Source organism: Urocitellus parryii, chromosome 9 (genome assembly GCF_045843805.1).
Source record: "Urocitellus parryii isolate mUroPar1 chromosome 9, mUroPar1.hap1, whole genome shotgun sequence".
Taxonomy (NCBI): domain Eukaryota; kingdom Metazoa; phylum Chordata; class Mammalia; order Rodentia; family Sciuridae; genus Urocitellus; species Urocitellus parryii.
The window spans coordinates 43,311,496-43,333,829 of record NC_135539.1 but is presented as its reverse complement, the minus strand read 5'-3'; the positions used below and the strand labels follow the sequence as shown (position 1 = coordinate 43,333,829).

At 38.6% G+C, this 22,334-nt stretch overlaps 1 pseudogene; it reads left to right on the top strand.

The window, feature by feature from the left end:
* Positions 1 to 5,334: 5,334 nt before the first annotated feature.
* On the top strand, positions 5,335 to 20,453 carry LOC144256979 (glucose-induced degradation protein 8 homolog pseudogene; annotated as a pseudogene).
* Positions 20,454 to 22,334: the final 1,881 nt, after the last annotated feature.

The following is a 22,334-nucleotide window of genomic DNA, read 5'->3' as shown; positions in this document are numbered from 1 at the left end:
CTTCCAGAAAGAAGAATTTCATCTATTCATTTTACAGTCGTCTGGTCCCCGCGAAGTGATGGATCAGGACCAGACTCTGCGCTGGATCACCAGGACTTCACAACAAACCCAGTTCTCCTTAAATAACGAAAGATTCAAGTTCATGCAGCCTGCTAGATTTCCCGAGGTGAAATCCAATCTACACTTTTAACCCTTTTGCAGTCTGAGCACACTGGCCATGCTCACCGCACCACTGCTGCTCTTGACAGCTGCTTTATGCCTGGGTTTGGGGATTTGTTTTCTGTTTTGCAGTTGTTGTTGCTGCTATTATTAGGGGTTTGGGGGTGCACGAAGGTTCAGAGTGATTTGGATTGGGGTGGTGATTGATGGTGAAATGCTTTTTTAAAAAGGCCGGGAAGAGGGCACAGGAGGGCGGGCGGCAAGGAAAGAGAATGTGTTCACACGCTGGGAAAGTTCAAGGTTACAGCCCCCAGAACACTTCCGAAGGATTGAGGAGTGGTGATCCTAGGATGAACCTTGCAGGGAGCTGACCTTGCGTGAGCCAGGGGGATAGTGATGGAGTTCTGGGGGGTGGGGGGGGCGTGACGTGTGATCCAGGCTACAGCCGCTGCCATCGCTGCCCGCGCTGGCCCCACAGTGCCCACCTGCCCATCCTGCCACAAGTCTGACCCGGCCAAGCTAAGAGGCGGCGGTGGCTGCTGCAGCTATTACCACTGCTGCTGCTGCTGCTGCTGCTGCTGCTGCTGCTATCTCCATCGTCCACAGCCCAGCGGTATCAAAAGGATCTCCAGAAAAAAAAAAAAAAAGGGTAAATCTTGCTCTCCTGCTTGGCTCTAAACTCCTCTCTTTTCTGCTCTGGGCTCTCCCCCCCCCCCTCCCTCTCTTGCTTCTGCTGTTGCAAAACTTAGAAGTTGAAAACTTCCACCCTCTGGGCCCGCTAGAGCTAAAGACATAATCTCAATGCACTTTTTTGGAATATGAGTAATAAAATACCCAAACTGAATTTTTCATTGGGTTTGACAGCAAACTGAGCTGGGAGAAAAATAAGGATAGTTGATATTATATTGTTAGAAGCAAAAAAAAAAAAAAAAACAGGAACGAAAAAAACTGAACAGAGAGCATAAAGGACTTATGAAACACCATCAAGCAGGTCACTAGATGCATTATAAAAATTCAAGAAGAAGGAGGGATAGAGAAAGGAAGAAATATTGTCTAAAACCTTAACAAATTTAAGAAAAGGCATGGCCCTGTAAATCCAAGGGCTCAGTAAAGTGCGTGTTAAACCCAAAGAAACTCATATACCAAGATACATTATTATCAAAGCTTCAAAAGACAAAGAGGGAATCCAAAGTAGCAAGAGAAAAACAATTCATTACATACAAAGGACTCCTAATAATTTTATCAGTAGATTTCCCCAATAATAAGAAAAAATCTTGCAAGACAGAGACATTGGGATAATGTATTTGATGTACCAGAAGAAAAACTGTTAACTGAGAATTCTGTACCTTGCAAAATTGTCTTTCAAAAATTAGGAAGAAATTAAAACATTGTCAGATATACAAAAATGTGGGAAGTTCATTACCATTTTATCTTTCCTATAAGAAATTATAAAGGAAGCCTGTTAGGTAGAAATATAAAAAGGTGCTAGGCAGTAACTTGAAATAAAAATGCAAAGTTGTCCAGTAAAAGTAATAATTATATGGACAAATATATAAATCAGCCTTTTTTGTTATTTTAGTTTGTAACTCCACTTTTTAAAATCTTTGAAACAGAAAATGCATACATATACTTATAAATCTATGTTAATAACTACACATTATATAAAGATATAATTTGTGATACCCATAACTTAAAGTTTAGGAATAAAGCTAGAAAATGGAAGTGTTATGTGTAATTAAGTTAGTACCAATTTAAAATAATTTTCTGAAACTTTAGGATGCTATATTTAATCTCCATGATAACAGCAAAGAAAATATCTATTAAAAAATACACACGCACACACATGGAGAATGAAACCCAAACATGTCACTGCAAAAACACTAAACATAAAACATGATGGAACTGGAAGAAACTAGTGATAAAAAGCTATAACCGATACGGAAAACATTTTTAAAGGCAATAGTAAGTCCTTCTCTATCAATATTTTAGTTGTAAATGTATTAAATTCTCCAAATAAAGACAGAGATTGGCAGAATGAGGAGAAAACTTGATCCAACTATATGCTATCTACAAGAGACATATTTTAGATTTAAGGGCAAGAATAAGTTGAAAGATAAAGGATACAAAAAGATATTCCATACAAATAGCAACAAAAATGGAGTAGGGGTAGCTATACTAATATCAGACAAAATAGACCATAATCTAAAAACTATTAGTAAGATATAAAGGACATCATATCATGATTAAGTTGTGAATTTTCCAAAAGATATGACAATTATAAACATATATGCATCAAACATTAGTGCTCCAATATATATGAACATTAACTAAAGTAAAAGGAGAAAATGACTGTTGTGCAGTAACACCCAAACAAACAAACAGAATATATATTTTTCTCAATTGCATAAGGAACATTCTTTAGGACAAACCATATGTGAGGCTGCAAAACAGTCCCTGAAACTTTTTTTTAAAAAGACTGAAAATATGGATAGTATCTTTTCTGATCAAAATGGAATGCAACTAGGAGTTGACATTAGAAATACTGGCAATCAGGACTGGGGATGTGGCTCAAGAGGTAGTGCGCTCACCTGGCATGTGCGGGGCACTGGATTCGATCCTCAGCATCACATAAAAATAAAATAAAGATGTTGTGTCCACCAAAAAAAATTAAAAATTCTCTCTCTCTCTCTCTCTCTCTCTCTCTCTCTCTCTCTCAAAAAAAAAAAAAAAAAAAAAGAAGAAATACTGGAAATCTACAAACATGTAAGAATTAAATAGTATATGATAAAACAACCAATAAGTCATGGACAAAAAAATTAGAAAAATGTATTGGGACAATGAAAATACAACATAGAAAAACTTACAGGATGAGGCAAAAACAGTTTTGAGAGAAACTTGTAGCTATCAACAGTAAATTTTTAAAAGGAGGGAAAATAGCAAATCTGTAACATAGCTTTACAACTAAAGGAATTGTAAGAAGAGAAACATAAACCTAAAGGCAGCAAAAGGAAAAAAATAAAGATGAAAGTGGAAATAAATAAAATATAGAAAAAAAAGAAAGAGAAATCAATAATCAAGAGTCAACTCTTGAAAAAGATAAATTAAAAAAATATTAACAAATTTTAGGTAAATTTACTGAGAGAAATATAGAAGACATAAATAACTAAATCTGTAAATAAAGAGAAGAAATTATTACTGATTTTAGAGAAATAAGAAGGATCACAAGAGAGTATTATAAACAATCATACACCAAAAATTGGATAAACTAGATAATATGGACAAATACATAGAAATGTAAAAACTAACAAGACTGAAACAGGAAGAATCAGAAAGATCATAGTAAAACTAAAACAGTAAGGACATGAATCAGTAACTGAAATTCTCTCAACAACAACAACAAAAACCTTCTGGACTAGATCACTTTACTGGTGAATTACTACCAAGTATTTAAAGAATTAACACCAATCCTTCACAAATACTCTCAAAAATTTTAACAAGAAGGAACATTTACTAAATCATTGGTGAAGCCTGCATTACCATTAGCATAACACCAAAGCCAAACACACACACAAAAAGAAGAAGGAGGAGGAGGAGGAGGAGGAGGAAAAGGAAGAAAATGGCAAACCAATATCCCAATGGACACTGTTGCAAAAATCCTCAATGAAAGAGTAGTATCCTGATTTTTTAATTATTAAAATTACCATATGCCATAGGTGATATGCTTCTGATATACGAGGATAGTTCAACATATGAAAATCAACCAATGAAAAACATCATATTAACAGAATAAAGAAAAAATGAACACATGGTCATTTAAATTGATGCAATGGTATTTGACTCAGCCATAAAGAATTAAATTGAATCATTTGCTGGTAAATGGATGGCACAGAGAACATTATGCTAAATGAAATAAGCCAGACTCAGAAAGCCAAGGGTCAAAGGTATTTTATCCTATATGTAGAAGCTAAAGAGATATAAGGAACTAAAAAGGGGGGGAGGAGATCTCATGAAAATAAAAGAGAGAACACTAGAATGAAGGTTGGGAATCTAGGGGGAGGAAGGAAGGATGGGAAAGGGGAGGAAGTATAGAATAAAATTGATCAAACTATGCTATAGGCATGTGTGAATATTTAAAAATAAACTCCATTTTGTATGTCTATACTTCAACAATTTAAAAACAATAAATTAATGGAAGAAATATCAATAGAATAGAGGAAGGGGTTGGTGGACGGAAGAGGGAAAGGAAAGGGAAATGCTAGGAATTGAAAGGGAGTAAATTATATTGTATATATGTATGGATGTGTCAAAATGAACCCACTATTACATACAACTAATATATTAAAAATTGATACAGAAAAAGCATTTGAAAAAGTCTAATGCTGTCTCAAAAAAAAAAAAACCCACTCTATAGACTACACACAGATGAAAGTTACCTCAACATAATAAAGGCATATGTGAAAAGCCCATAGCTTTCATCAAACTGGGTGGAAATACTGAAAACTTCTCCCCTAATAGGAGGAGGATTACAAGGATGCCCACTTTCACTTCTACTTAACATATTATCATACATAAAATATTACTGTAATATTGCATATTACAGCAATCAGGCAAAATAAATAAAAGAAAGAAGAAAGAAAGAAAGAAAGAAAGAAAGAAAGAAAGAAAGAAAGAAAGAAAGAAAGAAGGAAGGAAGGAAGGAAGGAAGGAAGGAAGGAAGGAAGGAAGGAAGGAAAGAAAGAAAGAAAGAAAGAAAGAAAGAAAGAAAGAAAGAAAGAAAGAAAGAAAGAAAGAAAGAAAGGAAGGGCTGGAAAGAAATAAAATTACCACTGTTTATGTATAACTTTTTTATATGTAGAAAACCCTAAAGCACACACCACGCGCGCATGCATGTATGAGCTATTCCATCCCCAGCTACAAAATGTGTGTGTGTGTGTGGGGGGGGGGGCTGTGGATGTCAGAATGAATTGAGCAAAGTTTCAGGAAATAAAACCAGCAAGCAAAAATCACTTACATTGGTTCCCTGCCGGGCCTCCGCCTCTTTCTTGGCCTCCACCTCCCTCTGCTGGGCGATTGTCGCAACTGCCCCTCCCTGGCCTTGTGAGCGGTCGCTGAGGCGCTGTGGCCACCGCCCAAACTGGTTGCGCAGAAGGCTGGATACCAAAGAAATAAACCAGAATGAGTTATGCAGAAAAGCCTAATGAAATCAGGAAAGATGAGTGGATGGAAACACTCAGCAACTGACACGCCCAGTGGAAAGACGTGAATAGCCTAATCATTAACTATTTGGTCACAGAAGGCTTTAAGGAAGCAACAGAGAACTGTCCCATGGAATCTGGAATTGAACCCAGCATGGATCTGGATACTTTTGATGAGAGAAGCAAGATTCAGGAGATGATTCTGAAGGCTTAGATTTTGGAGGCCACCGCATTGATTAACAGTCCCTGTCCGGAGCTCTTGGACACAAACCGGTACCTTTACTTTCATCTGCAGCAACAGCACTACTTAATTTAGCTGATCCACCAGCGACAGATCTTGGTGGCGCTAGAGGAGGAGAGCAGGGCTAAGAGAGCAGAGTGCCTCAAAGAGATGGAGCGCACGCTGGCCCTGCTGGCCCTCTATAGCCCTGAGGAGTCATGCTTCAGAGACCTCCTTCACAGGATGCAAAAGCAAAAGGTTTGGAGTGAGGTTAACCAAGCTGTTCTACATTATGAAAATCGTGAGTCAACACCCAAGATGACAAAATTACAGAAACTTGCTATATTAGTCTCAGAACGTGCTGGAGCAGAAGAAAGTAAAATATCCCAAAATGACAGACTTTAGCAAAGGTGTGATCCAGGAGCCCAAGGAGAGCCTTGCAAGCCAACTCCACACTGTCCCGCACACAGGACTCACCTTCCTTCCGCAGGAACCAAAGATTTTCACTGCAGCAGGAACATTTTCCCCTCTTAAAGATTTGTTTTTGTTTTTGTTTTTTTTTTTTTTTTTGACTCAGCATCTTTCTTAAAAGGAAAATGGCCCTTTTAAATTCTGGAAGCCCCACAGTGAAGGGCACCTTCTAGGAAAGCTGTCAGGCTGTGCACTTGGTGTGTCCTGAGAAATTCCACACCTTGGGTCACATTCCAGGAGCTCCTGTGTCTGGCTGACATAGGGGCTGGGTTCCTAGGGCTGCTGTTATAACCAGGCCTCTCTTGAGGGACAAGAAGAGCACCCATCACTCTTAGTTTCTGCTGGCTTGTAGGCAGACAATTCCTTTGTTAATTTTCCTAAGTCTTGACAGGCTTTCATCTTCCAGTTTTTTCTCACACCATGCTTTTCATTTGTTTTTGTTTTTGTCTTCTCTAGGAAAAACTATATATAAATTTATTTTTTTTTATTGGTTGTTCAAAACCTTACACGGCTCTTGACATATCATATTCCAGACATTAGTTTCAAGTGAGTTATGAACTCCCATTTTTACCCCAAATACAGATTGCAGAATCACATCAGTTACACATTCACCTTTTTACATAATGCCCTATTAGTAACTGTTGTATTCTGTTACCTTTCCTATCCTCTACTATCCCCCCTCCCCTCCCTCCCATCTTCTCTCTCTATCCCATCTACTGTAATTCATTTCTCTCCTTGTTTTTTCTTCCAATTCCCCTCACAACCTCTTTTATGTAGTTTTTTTTTTTTTTAACAATGAGGGTCTCTTTCCATTTCCATGCAATTCCCCTTTTCTCTCTCTTTCCCTCACATCTCGTGTCTCTGTTTAATATCAATCTTTTCTTTCTGCTCTTTCTCCCTGCTCTATTCTTAGTTGCTCTCATTATATCAAAGAAGACATTTGGTATTTGTTTTTTAGGGATTGGCTGGCTTCACTAAGCATAATCTGCTCTAGTGCCATCCATTTCCCTGCAAATTCCATGAATTTGTCATTTTTTTTAGAGCTGCGTAATATTCCATGGTGTATAACTGCCACATTTTTTTAATCCATTCATCCATTGAAGGGCATCTGGGTTGGTTCCACAGTCTAGCTATTGTGAATTGTGCTGCTATGAACATCGATGTGGCAGTATCCCTGTAGTACGCTCTCTTAAGGTCTTCAGGGAATAGACCAAGAAGGGCAATAACTGGGTCAAATGGTGGTTCCATTCCCAGCTTTCCCAGGAATCTCCATACTGCTTTCCAAATTGGCTGAACCAATTTGCAGTCCCACCAGCAATGTACAAGAGTACCCTTTTCCCCACATCCTCTCCAGCACTTGTTATTGTTTGACTTCCTGATGGCTGCCAATCTTACTGGAGTGAGATGGTATCTTAGGGTAGTTTTGATTTGCATTTCTCTGACTGCTAGAGATGGTGAGCATTTTTTCATGTATTTGTTGATTGATTGTATGTCCTCCTCTGAGAAGTGTCTGTTAAGGTCCTTGGCCCATTTGTTGATTGGGGTATTTTTTGTCTTATTGTCTAATTTTTTGAGTTCTTTGTATACTCTGGATATTAGGGCTCTATCTGAAGTGTGAGGAGTAAAAATTTGTTCCCATGATGTAGGCTCCCGATTTACTTCTCTTATTGTTTCTCTTGCTGTGAAAAAACTTTTTAGTTTAAGTAAGTCCCATTTGTTGATTCTTGCTGTTAACTCTTGTGCTATAGGCGTCCTGTTAAGGAATTTGGAGCCTGATTCCACAATATGTAGATCGTAGCCAACTTTTTCTTCTATCATAAGCAGAGTCTCTGATTTGATATCTAGGTCCTTGATCCATTTTGAGCTCACTTTTGTGCATGGTGAGAAGAGGGGATTCAGTTTCATTTTGTTGCATATGGATTTCCAGTTTTCCCAACACCATTTGTTGAAGATGCTATCCTTCCTCCATTGCATGCTTTTAGCCCCTTTATCAAATATAAGATAGTTGTAACTTTGTGGATTAGTCTCTGTATCCTCTATTCTGTACCATTGGTCCACCCGCCTGTTTTGGTACCAGTACCATGCTGTTTTTGCTACTATTGCTCTGTAGTATAGTTTGAAATCTGGTATTGCTATACCACCTGATTCACACTTCCTGCTCAGAATTGCTTTTGCTATTCTGGGTCTTTTATTTTTCCATATGAATTTCATGATTGCTTTATCTATTTCTACAAGCAATGCCATTGGGATTTTGATTGGCATTGCATTAAACCTATAGAGGACTTTTGGTAATATTGCCATTTTGATGATGTTAGTTCTGCCTATCCATGAACAGGGTATATCTTTAAATCTTCTAAGATCTTCTTCTACTTCTCTTTTTAGGGTTCTTTAGTTTTCATTGTATAAATCTTTCACCTGTTTTGTTAGGTTGATTCCCAAGTATTTTATTTTTTTTTTTTGAGGATATTGTGAATGGAGTGTTTTTCCTCACTTCCGTTTCAGAAGTTTTGTCACTGATATACAGAAATGCCTTTGATTTGTGCGTGTTGATTTTATAACCTGCCACTTTGCCGAATTCATTTATTAGTTCTAGTAGTTTTTTTGTAGACCCTTTTGGGTCTTCTATGTATAGAATCATGTCATCTGCAAATAGTGATAATTTAAGTTCATCTTTTCCAATTTTTATGCCTTTAATTTCTTTCGTTTGTCTAATTGCTCTGGCCAGTGTTTCGAGAACTATATTGAATAGAAGTGGTGATAAAGGGCATCCCTGTCTTGTTCCAGATTTTAGAGGGAATGCCTCCAATTTTTCTCCGTTCAGAATGATGTTAGCCTGGGGCTTAGCGTAGATAGCTTTCACAATATCAAGGTAAGTTCCTGTTATCCCTAGTTTTTCTAATGTTTTGAACATAAAGGGATGCTGCACTTTGTCAAATGCTTTTTCTGCGTCTATCGAGATGATCATATGGTTCTTTTCTTTAAGTCTATTGATATGGTGAATAACATTTATTGATTTCCGTATATTGAACCATCCCTGCATCCCAGGGATGAATCCTACTTGATCATAGTGCACAATTTTTTTGATGTGTCTTTGTATCCGATTCGCCAGAATTTTATTGAGGATTTTTGCATCTAGGTTCATCAGAGATATTGGTCTGTAGTTTTCTTTCTTTGAAGTGTCTTTGTCTGGTTTCGGAATCAATGTGATGTTGGCCTCATAGAATTAATTTGGAAGAACTTCCTCTTTTTCTATTTCCTGAAATAACTTGAAAAGTATTGGTATTAATTCTTCTTTAAAGGTTTTGTAAAACTCCGCTGTATACCCATCCGGTCCTGGGCTTTTCTTGGTTGGTAGTCTTTTGATTACTTCTTCAATTTCATCCATTGATATTGGTCTGTTCAAATCATGTGTGTCCTCCTGACTCAGTCTGGGCAAGTCATATGTCTTAAGAAATTTATCGATGTCTTCACTATCTTCTATTTTATTTGAATATAGGTTTTCAAAATAATTTCTAATTATCTTCTGTATTTCTGTGGCGTCTGTTGTGATATTGCCTTTTTCATCCCTTGTGTTAGTAATTTGAGTTCTCTCTCTTCTTCTCTTCGTTAGCATGGCTAAGGGTCTGTCAATCTTGTTTATTTTTTCAAAGAACCAACTTTTAGTTTTGTTATTTTTTTCAATAGTTTCTTTTGTTTCAATTTCATTGATTTCCGCTCTGATTTTAATTATTTCTTGCTTTCTGCTGCATTTACTATTGTTTTGCTCTTCCTTTTCTAGGGCTTTGAGATGAAGTGTGAGCTCATTTATTTGTTGGTTTTTCCTTTTTTTGAGGAATGTCCTCCAGGCGATGAATTTCCCTCTTAAAACTGCTTTCATTGTGTCCCATAGATTCCGATATGTTGTGTCTGGATTTTCATTTATCTCTAAGAATTTTTTTATTTCCTCCTTTATGTCTTCTGTAACCCCTTGATCATTCAGTAACATATTGTTCATTTTCCATGTGATATTGGATTTTCCCTTCCTTCTTTTATCATTAATTTCCAGTTTCAATCCATTATGATCAGATAAAATGCATGGTATAATCTCCACCCCTTTATATTTATTGAGGGTTGCCCTATGGCATAATATATGGCCTATTTTTGAGAAGGATCCATGTGCTGCTGAGAAAAAAGTATATCCATTTGATGATGGTTGGTATATTCTATATATGTCAGTTAAGTCTAGGTTATTGATTGTGGTATTGAGTTCTATAGTTTCTTTATTCAACTTTTGCTTGGAGGTTCTGTCCAATGGTGAGAGAGGTGTGTTGAAGTCACCCATAATTATTGTGTTGTGATCTATTTGATTCTTGAACTTGAGGAGAATTTGTTTTATGTATTTCGCAGCACCGTTATTTGGTGCATAAATATTGATAATTGTTATATCTTGTTGTTTAATGGTTCCTTTTAACAGTATATAATGTCCTTCCTTATCCCTTTGGATTAACTTAGTCTTGAAGTCAATTTTATTCGATATGAGGATGGCCACACCTGCTTGCTTGCGCGGACCGTGTGCGTGGTATATTTATTCCCAACCTTTCACCTTCAGCCTGTGTATGTCTTTTCCAGTCAGGTGTGTCTCCTGGAGGCAGCATATTGTTGGATTTGTTTTTTAAATCCATGTTACCAGCCTATGTCGCTTTATTGGAGTGTTTAAACCATTAATGTTTAGAGTTTCTATTGATATATGGTTTGTACTTCCAGCCATGTTTGATTCTTTATCTCTTTATTTTTTTTTAATATTTCGTTTGTTTCTCCATGATTACCTTTCCCCGCTCTGTCTGTCTTTACTGAGGTACTTCCCACTGTTGGCTTTGGTTATTGTTTTCCATTTCTTCCTCGTGAAGTGTTTTGCTCAAGATGCTTTGCAACGCTGGTTTTCTGGCTGCAAATTCTTTTAGTTTTTGTTTATCGTGAAAGATTTTTATTTCGTTGTTGTATCTGAAGCTTAATTTTGCTGGGTACAGAATTCTTGGTTGGCATCCGTTGTCTTTCAGTGTTTGAAATACGTTGTTCCAGGATCTTCTCGCTTTCAGCGTCTGAGTTGAAAAGTCCGTTGTTAACCTTATTGGTTTACCCCTGAATGTAATCTTTGTCTTTTCTCTTGCAGCTTTTAATATTTTCTCTTTGTTCTGTATATTGGATATCTTCATAACAATGTGTCTTGGCGTTGGTCTACTGTGATTTTGTATGCTCGGTGTCCTGTATGCATCTACAATTTGTATATCTGTTTCCTTTTTTATTTCTGGAAAGTTTTCTGCAATTATTTCATCCAGTAGATTACTCATTCCCCTGGTTTGAATCTCTATCCCTTCCTCTATCCCAATGACTCTTAAATTTGGTTTTTTTATATTATCACATATCTCTTGTAGGTTTCTCTCGTGATTTTTAACCAGCCTATCTGAGTTGGCTAGACTCTTTTCCAGATGATATATTTTGTCTTCGTTATCTGACGTTCTGGCTTCTACTTGCTCCACTCTATTAATGATACTCTCATTTGAGTTTTTAATTTGGTTTATAATTTCCCTCATTTCTAAGATCATTGTTTGATTCTTTTTTATAGTCTCTATCTCCTGATAAAGATGCTTAACTTCTTCTTTTATCTGTTTATGTAATTCCTTCTCAATGTGTTCTTTCGCTGCTTGAATTTGCTTTCTCGTATCCTCTTTAAGGTTCCATTCCATCTGTCTCAGGTGATCCATGAGTTCTTTATATGACCATTTTTCTGGTGACTCTATATCCTCCTGAATATTTAGGCTGCCCTGCATTGTTTGCACTCCTTTTCTTCCTTGCTTTTTCATGCTGTTCATATTGTTCCTTGTTCTGTTTGACTGCTGAGTTACTGTTTACTCCTATAAATTTATTTGATGCTTGTGAGGAAAGGTATTAGAAGGGATGGGAAGAAGTCACTAAAGAGAATGAGAGTAAGCAGGTAGAATTCAAGGAAGGGGGAATAAGAAAATTGAAAAGAAATGTAAAGGCAGGAGAAAAGAAGGAAAGAACAAAATAGAAAATTTAAAAGAATTTAAAAAAATAATAATAGTAGAAATAAAAAATGAAATTAAAAAAATAGAATAAAATAAAATAAGATGGATTAAAAAACATTTAAAAGGACAGCGAAAAAAAAAATTGTAAATGTAGTCCTAGAGTTCGATTAACTGCTCTTCCATTAGATGGAGCTATGCCTACCGGGCCAAGTCTCTCCTCTCAGTAGGCGGGAGTCAATCACTGTGCAGCAGTTCTTCCTCCCGGACTGGGCGAGTCTCCACTCCTGCTGTGGGCGGGGCCTTTCCCAGAGCTGGTCAGGGGTCGTTTGCAGCACTGGGCTGGCAGGTGGGGGGTGGTCGTCTGTAGCTCCAAACCACCAGAGGAGGTTCACAGAGTCGGGCCGGCCGGTGTCGAGCAGGCAGCGCCCGCTCCCCCACTCACTGCAAGGTTGCAGGCAGCGGCTGTTTGGCGCCAGCCGGCATCAGTTCACAAAGCCGCGGCGGGCGTGGGCCCTGGCAGGCACCGCCCGTTCCTAAGTTTGCTGTAGCGTGTGGGCGGCGGCAGTTCACAGAGCCGGGTGGCGGGGGCCCAGGCGGTCAATGTCTGCTCCTACGTTCGCTGTGACGTGTGGACTGCAACCACTTGGCAGCGGCCGGTGGTGGATCACGGAGCCTGGCCGGTGTGGGCCCAGGCAGGCCGCGCCCCCTCCTAAACTTGGTGCACCCTGTGGGCCGCTCATCTGGCAGCGGCCAGCAGCGGTTCACAGAGCCAGGCTGGTGTGGGCCCAGGCAGGCCCGCCCGCTCCTAAGATTGCTGCTACGTGTGAGCAGCGGCTGGCTGCGGTTCACAGAACCAGGCAGCGGGGGCCCAGGCGGTCAATGTCTGCTCCTACGTTCGCTGCAACTTGTGGGCTGTAGCCACCCGGCAGCGGCCGGTGGTGGATCACGGAGCCGGGCCTGTGTGGGCCCAGGCAGGCCCGCCCGCTCCTAAGATTGCTGCTACGTGTGAGCAGCGGCTGGCTGCGGTTCACAGAACCGGGCGGCGGGGGCCCAGGTGGTCAATGTCTGCTCCTACGTTCGCTGCAGCCACCCGGCAGCGGCCGGTGGTGGATCACGGAGCCTGGCCAGTGTGGGCCCAGGCAGGCCACGCCCGCTCCTAAGCTCGGTGCACCGTGTGGGCCGCTCGTCTGGCAGCGGCCAGCAGTGGTTCACAGAGCCAGGCCGGTGTGGGTCCAGGCAGGCCCGCCCGCTCCTTAGATTGCTGCTACGTGTGAGTAGTGGCTGGCTGCGGTTCACAGAACCGGGCGGCGGGGGCCCAGGTGGTCAATGTCTGCTCCTACGTTCGCTGCAGCCACCCGGCAGCGGCCGGTGGTGGATCACGGAGCCGGGCCGGTGTGGGCCCAGGCAGGCCACGCCCGGTCCTAAGATTGCTGCTACGAGTGAGCAGCAGCCATTTGGCGGCTGCTGGAGGGGCTGTGCCCCTGCTCTGCGTTGCCGAGATTCAGTAGTCTGTGACAAGCAGACACCTCCAATTAAACTTACTAGTTCCCTGTAGGTCTCCTTTCAGTGGAATTTTGCTTGAAGTTTCTCAGCCTGACGCCTGTGGGTGTATTAATGAGTCTCTCTGATCCCCTTACCACGGACGCATTGAATGTGCTGCCTCTTCGCCGGCGGCCATGTTCTTCCCCCCCTATATATAAATTTATAAATCCTAAAAAAATCAGTTGCCTTTCATACACTAACAATGAGCAATCTAAAAAGAAACAAGAAATTAAGAAAACAATTCTATTTACAGTAACAACAAAGAGAATAAAATACTTGGGTATAAACTAAATTGAGGATGTGAGAGACTTATACATTAAAAACTGTAAAAGATTATTTATTGAATTTAAAGAACACACAAATAAATGGAAAAACATCCCATGTTCATAAATTGAAGGATTTAATACTGGTAAGATTTCAATATTGCCAAATGTGATCTACAAATTCAATGCAATTGCTATCAAAACCTCAAGATTTTTTATTAGTTAGTTATAGTTATACATAATATTGGGATTCATATTGTTATAATCATATGAGACTGGAATATAATTTGCTGCAATTCCATCTCCCATACTTCCCCTTGCCCTCCCCTCCTACCATTCCCATTCATTAACTTTTACTGGCCTTTAATTTATTTAAAATTCTTTTTAAATTAATGGTTTATAGATTACACATAAGGGTGAAATTCACTGTGGTGTATTCACATATGCACATAGCATAGTTTGGTCAACTCCATTCCACCATTCCTCCCTTTTCCCATCCCTCATCCCTCCACTCCAGTGACTTTCTGTACTCCCTCCCTGCACTCCACTGATCTTTTTCTATTTTCATGGGATTCCCCTTCCCTCTTTTTTTCCTTATTTTGGTCTAGCTTCTGCATATGAGAGAAAATATTTAACCCTTGATTTACTGAGTTGGAATTATTTTGTCTAGTACTATGCTTTTAAGTTCCATCCATTTACCAGCAAATGCCATAATTTCTTTCTTCTTAATGGCTGAGTAAAACTCCATTGTGTATATGCTACATTTTCTGTATCCATTGCTTTGTCAATGGGCACCTGGGCTGTTTCCATAACTTGGCTATTATGAGTTGTATTGCTGTAATTGTGGCTGTATCAATATAGTATGCTGATTTTATTTCTTATCATAAATACTCAGGAGTGGGATAGCTGTGTTACATGTGGAAAATGGTATGGTAGTTCCTTAAACAATTGAGCAGAACTATCTATCATATGACCGGGCAATTCTGATTCTCCAAAATACCTCTAAAAATTAAAAAAAAAAAAAACCATGAACTCAAACAGACACTTGTACCTCCATGTTTACAGCAGTGAAATGACATATGTGTCCATTGATGGATAAAGACATAAACAAAATGTGTTATATCTGAATAGTGAAATATTCTTCAACCTTAAAAAGGAAAGAAATTTCAATGCATACTACAACATGGATGAGTCTATGAAAAATGCTAAGTGAAATAATCCAGTAACAAAAAAGAAATGAGATGTCTATAATAGTCAAATGCAAAGGTAGAAAGTAGAACTGTAGGAGGAAGGGAAATGGGATTATTGTTGTTTGGGCTCAATGAACTTAATTATCAGTGAACTTCACACAAAAATGGTTAGAAGGATATGTTTTATTCAGTATTTATTTTACCAAGACAAAAAAATTACCCAGAATACAATATAAGGGGACAAGGCAATAGAAAATATAAAAGCCAAGTTAAAAGATATGGAGAGAATTAAATGACTAGCTTGCTCACAGACTGATTCATGATTATTTGTGACCTGAATCTTTGAGGCTGACATCTCGAAACTATATTCTCCATACTCGTTGCCCTACTGGCTTCAGAAACTAGAGGATAGGAGAAAGGGAGATACCAGGATGTTTCTCCTCTCTCTTCTCTGAGTTTTGTGGTAGTGTCTGCATCAATGACTTTGTTTCCTCTATCATACCTCTTCTTATAGGACAGAAGCATAGTGTTTTTAGATACCCTCCACTTCAAAGTTCTGGTCAGGCTACTTTCTTGTTTCTCTGTAGGCCTAGGAAAGCCAAAAGTTTTTTGCTATTTCTAAATTTTAACTTGTCTCATTATCTCCTATTTGGCTTTTAGATTCACCAAAATATTTGTAACTAGTTCCCTGTATTGAATTCCTTTTGTCAAATTGCCTGGCAACTCTCTTTTCCTGACTGTGTAAGTCAAGCACATATCTCATCTAAGTTTGAGAGGAGAGAGACTATAGAATGGAAAAAAAGCCATCAATGATGGCTGAGTTTTTCCAAATAAGTTCGAGGTGTAAACACTCAAATTTAGGAAGTTCAAATATTATTATTAAAACGAAATCTCTGGGGTGGGAGGGGGCAGTAAAACATCAGAATGAAACATGATGAGGAGGAGCTCTTAACACCAACTCACCAATGCGGGTGGGGGGGGGGACAGAAATAGTAACCATATGTGATTTATGAGAAATACACATATAAACCTACAGAGAAATACTGGAAATAAAATAAGAGGATAGGAGAAAGGGAGATACAAGGATGGATGTTAATATATTAGTAGTTACCATAGAAATACTAATGAAAGAGAGTGGTGTGTCTAGATTAATATTGGACAAGATATGTTTTAAGAAAAATATTTATTAGCAGTAAAAAGGGTCACTATATGCAATGAAGACAAATCCACCAAAAAATGTAAAAGTCCAAAACTGTTGCAAAATATATAAAATATGTAAAATTTAAAATGAAAGAAAAGGTAAAGTGGAGAAATTCAGTTTTATTGGAAATGTTTAGAGTACTTCCTCAGTGGTGTCATTTGGGTGGTGGCATGGATACTGCAGACCAAATTTGTTATGATAATCAGGAGCAGAAAGTAGGAAGAAAGATTTGAAAAACTTGCAGTTTGGCCAGAAAATTGGGAGAAAAACTGGGACTAAGAAAGTGTGGTTGTTAAAGGGAATATGGTTGTTAAACAGAATACACACTAGAAAAATGCTAATTACTTCACCCAGAAACAACTGGAAAGATGGCTTGAGGGCATCTCATGCTTAAGGGGTAAAAGTAAAAATTTCTTTGAGAAGACACAATGGGGGAACCTGGAGTACACAGGGGGGACCTAGGAAGTTGTTATGCCTTGCTCAGCCACACATGCACTCAAAGACTGTTGCAGCCATGGTCCCAGGAGGCTTCACTACTGCTCAAGATGGTGGTAGACCTTGGTGTCAATCATATGGCCCTGGCTCTGCAGAAATGTAGGATGCTGAAGTTAGGAGGTCATGGAGGCTTTCAGTGAGTTTCAAAGGAAGACATTAGAGGCCAGGCAAAGTACAGCAAAGACAGAGTCTTTATGGGTCACCACTGCAAGGGCAATGTGTGAAGATGTGAGAAGGACAACAAAGCTGCAGTAGAGACTCCCAAGATTAAGATATGCCAGTAACATGGAACATCTGCCTAGGAAACCTGAGAAAATCCAGCAGACACAAGCCAAGTGAGAGGCTATGTAGGCTGCAACCAGCAAAGCCATAGGGGCCGAGCTATGCAAGCCATTTGGAGAGAACATTGTGGTGTAATGTGCTCCAGATGCTGGATTTGGAGCTACAGGACTTGAACTAGCAATCCTCCTGTCTCAGCAGATTATCATTCCAGAGAAATTTTCTCCATCTTTAAAAAGAAGCATTATAGAAAATTTAAAAATTGAAAAAAAACGTTTAAATTATTAGATCAATAATTTAAGTGTTAGTATAAAAGTAGGAGTAAATGTTATAGCTGTAAAATGGAATAATAAATCATGACCAAGCAAATATTTAGAGTTGATATAAGTATCCCCTAAGTTTTTTGATGAAGTGTTTTGTAAATTGTAATATAGGATTATTTTCCTCCACATTTTAAAGAATGAAATTTGGCTTATAGTTTGGACCACATAATTAACTGTTCAATTTAGTAAGGGATATTTCCAGAGTTAAAAAAAAATACAAATGCAGATATCTGAAGGAACAAGGGAGGTGAAACACATGAGTGAAACAGGTCGTGATGAAATAATTCAGAGAGTGGAAGCCTTGTGGCAAAGTGGAGGGAGTATGCCTCATGAAAAGTGGGAAACCCATCCTAGGTTTTTCAAGAAAAGCTTGGACTCTAGGAATTTATGCAAATTTCACTGATTTGAAAATGTTGATAAGTAAACTGATTCTCATGTAAACATGTTTTAAGTTCAAATTCAGCTTTTAAAGTAACCTATGATTTTTACATGAGGCTTTCTATTCTTATCAATGTCCGAAAAAACAAACATCTATGTTTGATTATCCTCAGATATAGGAACAATGGATAGAGACAATGGCCAGCATTGTTCTGTTGGCTTACTGTATGTACTCCAGGTACCCAGTGTGCTTATAGTCCTGTATTCATTATGCCAGTTGATACTGATAAGAAAATTTTAAGGAAAGTTATTATTGTAACCCATAATTTCAGAAAGAAGACAGAGTGTTGAAAAGTACTTAAGGTCCTAATACTCTAAATGAGTCAAGACACAAACCAGGTCAAAGTCCAGAGTAAATATTAGGTGTTTAGTAATAGATGATTGCAGTTTAGTTTAAAAGAGCAATTCTTCCCATTCTGAGGTTCCTGATTCCCTATCTGTCCCCAAATTGATAAATAGTCTTATGTGACTTAGTTTAAAAGCCTAATAGAAAACTATTTCCTATTATTTGGGAAAAGAGAGTTTGCTAGAATCATCTTTCAAATTATCAAATCATATAAACTAATTAAGGGGTCATTGTAAGAAGAAAAGTTAGAAAATACAATGCAAATTATTTTTTAATATTTATTTTTAGTTATAGTTCGACATAATATCTTTATTTTATTTATTTATTTTTATGTGGCACTGAGGATCCTACCCAGAGCCTCACATGTGCTAGGTAAGCATTCAACCACTGAGTAACAACACCAGCTCCAATGCAGAAATTATTAAAGTGACAAATATTTTACATCAAACCTTTATATGTTACACAAAGTACTACATATCCTAAAGTATATCTAAGCTTTAAAATATTTGTTTGACAAAACTATTAGTAAAAATTTATGGACCGTCAAATATTTTAGATTTAATAGATAAAAGATATTTTTCAAAGAATGTTAGCACCAAAATATTATGCTGAAAAGAGTTGAAAAAGGAAGTGCATGATGATGCTATTACATTGTGCGATGTGACCAAAATCTCTTCCAATAGATAAGTGTACTAAGGTCATATTAAAGATCATCAAATTGAATCTTTTACATTGCATTTTTGTCCTCAAGAATAATAATAAAAAGGGAACAAGAAAGATGAGAGTAATTTTTCACAAGCTAGACATCACATCAATATATTCATAAAGTATATACATTGAAAGCTTATACATTACTAAATCTTCTCATTTTAAAAAATTATCTTTAATAATGTATTAAAAATCAATACAGCATGAACAACATACACCTGCATTCATCTATCAAAACTCAGCACTTAGGCTCTGCCAAATCCATTTTCAGAAAATGCGTCAACTTTATCAACCCACCTTTATCAAAGCTTTAAAATATAATGTTCAGATACCAAAACACAGAATACATGTCTAAGGCTGCAGCTGGAGTCCTGGGCCTGTAACACATAACAGCCACACACATACACACACACACACACACAAAGCCATTATAAGGATCTGAATTTAAACACTTTACGCAAGAACAGCAAGACTGTAACTCATTCTTCAGGTTTAGCACTTTTACACAAAGGAACACAAAGCTCCTAATTCCCCTAAAATAACTTTAAAGCTACTGGACTAATATGAGTTACAAAAATTCTTGAGAGTTTGGACTCCTGGACAATCAGTTAATTCACCAAACTACAAAAACCACAGGAAAAACCCATGAAAATACTTTGGATTTTCACACACACACACACATGCCCTTTTTTAAAGTTAGTGTCATTAAAACAGCTATGTCAAGGTTTACATGCCTGTTTCCACCCAAAAAATAACAACTGCTTTTAAAAATTCTCAAAGGGGGATTTTAGCAAGGTGCGAATACAAAGCCCTGGAGCAGAGAATAGGGCAACTGGTGAGCAAGCTGAGATGGACTCCATTTCAGGCAAGATTTCTCTGTTTTTTGTTTGTTTGTTTGTTTTGTTTTGTTTTTAATAAGGATCGCACTTCTCTGCTTTCTCTATTTTTAAAAAGAAAATTCCTTTATAGATGCTTTGGTGAGACAGGGACCTCAGCTCCAAGAGAAATCACCCTTCAATACAATTTGGGGACTCCGGATGAGCTGTAGGCGGCTGCGCATGCCACAGGTCCTCACCAACCAGACCAGGCCAGGGGCGCATTAGCTCTCCAGTTCACCCCTCCAGCCCCACTCAATTGCTCCCTCTTATTCTCTCCTTAAAGTCAGCTCTCATAGCCCTCTGTATCCCCAAAGGTTCTTGGCATCTATGTGGCGGCTAGGCGGCCTCCAGCTCTCTGAGCCCAGGTATCTGCCACAAGCCCTCAGCGCCTGGGGTTCAGCACCACTTCCCTGCCACCGCCCCCCGCGGGTCGCAGGCGCTGCCCCAACCCTTACCTGGGCACGAAGCTGGGCACTCCTTAGTCCCTATTGTTCGCTGGTGGCAGGCGCTCCTTGGAGGCAGGCGGCTGGGTGGCCCAAAGCATGGTTGCCTTGGTAGAAATGGGACCTGGCCGCCTCCTGGGGGCTGGGCGGAGGTGGATGGGACGAGTGGATAGGACTCACCTACGTGAAAGGCGCCTGGTAGGTCCCTGGACCACCGCCTTATCCCGTGTGAGTTCTGTTCTTCCTCCTGCAGCCCTCGCCACCGCCCCTGGTTAACAACCACTTCCGGTGGCTACTCGCAGGACCCTGGGCTGGACAAAAAGGGGCTTTGAGGCCCCTCTGACTTGGTGTTGGAAGCAAGGGAGCCGGCGTCAACCCTGGAGCACCCTGGTTTGCAGGATCGCCCATAGGCAAGTGCCTCAAGGGAAGTCTCTTCCTGCTCTGAATGGTGTCCAAACCACAAGGAACTTCCCCCAAATACGTGAGTGCTGGAACCACGAGGATGCAATCTTCTGGCAGTCAAGCTCTGAGCCTGGTAAAGAACCTTGGTTTCATTTCTGAGAGAGCAAGTGGCAAATAAGATCGCCCCAGGCATCAGTTCACTTTGACAGCCTGCTAAGGAAGCTAGGGCCTGTTAATCACCAACCCACTCTGGCCTTCTGAAGTCCAGTGGGCTGGACAAACTGGGATACCTGGTGGGAGGGGGGTGCAGGGATGAGGTACAAGCTGGGCAGATTCCATGAAAAGCATTAAGGAACATTTTGGGTTATGCCTTTTTCCCTTCACAAGGCAAAGATAACAATCTAAATGTTCTTTGATTCTGTTAATAATCTAAATGGGTCTGTGGATTATATCAAAGGAGAATTATAAATGAGAGCAAAAGAGATCATCTAGTTGGAGTCTGCATCTGTCTTAAATGGGGTGGGGGGAATATATATAATTTCTTAGTGTTTATATAATTTATCAATATATAACTTCTATATATAAATTTTATATACATATAAAATTTCTCAATAATCCTGCATTTTCTTATTTTTCTCACATTTCTGCTACATTTTTCATTTTTAAAATCATTCCTGGCTATTTCATATTCTTACAGTTGAGAACAGGATTATTTTTTTTCTATTGTATTTTGAGTATTGTTTGCCTATATTAAAATTGCTACTTTACTGTATGTGCATGTGCATATGGATGTGAGTGTATGATATAAATGGAATTATTTGCCAGGATATCAAAAAGGCCTTTGGCATCACAACCTTTCTTGTAAAATAACTTAAAATTTAGTCCCCTGAAAAGTGGATCTTTATTACAGAGTATATTGAATCAATGGCCTTATGTATACACAGCTTCAAAATTGCAAGTTTTTTTTAAAGATCACAAAAAATATAGTTTTAAACTTTTCTGACTGTTTAGGATGTATCAAAGAAAAAATAAGAATTAACAAGAAAACAGCCATACACACAGTAGTGACCATACACACAATAAAGCAGCAGTTTTAACATAGGCAAACAATATTCAAAATACAATTAGAAAAAATGATTCAATTCACAATGAAATAACCAAGAAAGATAAAAAATGAAAAATCTACGAGAAACATAGGGAAAAAATAAGAACAATGCAAGACTGTTGAGAAATTTTGTATAAGATTTTACTAATTGCAAAGATTTAAGCTACCTAAATGAGAACACAAGATTTTTCATGTGAAAACTTCAAGTGCATTACCCTATTTTATATGCATACTATTCCTCTCTAATGAAAAATATCTATAATTCAGATATCTTAATAAAGAAACTGAAGCAAAATAAAATGACTTCTCAAAAGTCACAATCTTTGTAATGTCTTTAAGATCATAAACCCCAATAAAGCTCTGTAAATGCTCAGATTACAGTTTGATCCTCATTGAAGTATCATAATGAAATTCTGCTGCTTCAAATGATCTAGATACCATTTATTAGTTTCCCAAGCATAGGAAGAATAGGAAGAATAGGTTCTTCTGCTGGAAGAACCTTCTTGGGACCTTTCTCTCCCTTCTCCTTGCATATTGAATACACATCTCTTCTCTACTTAACCAAACTGTTATAATCTCTGTTGTGATACCCTTGTTTGTTTCTTTCCTAGGGAAAGCATTTGCTAGAATGAGGATGGTTAAACATATTA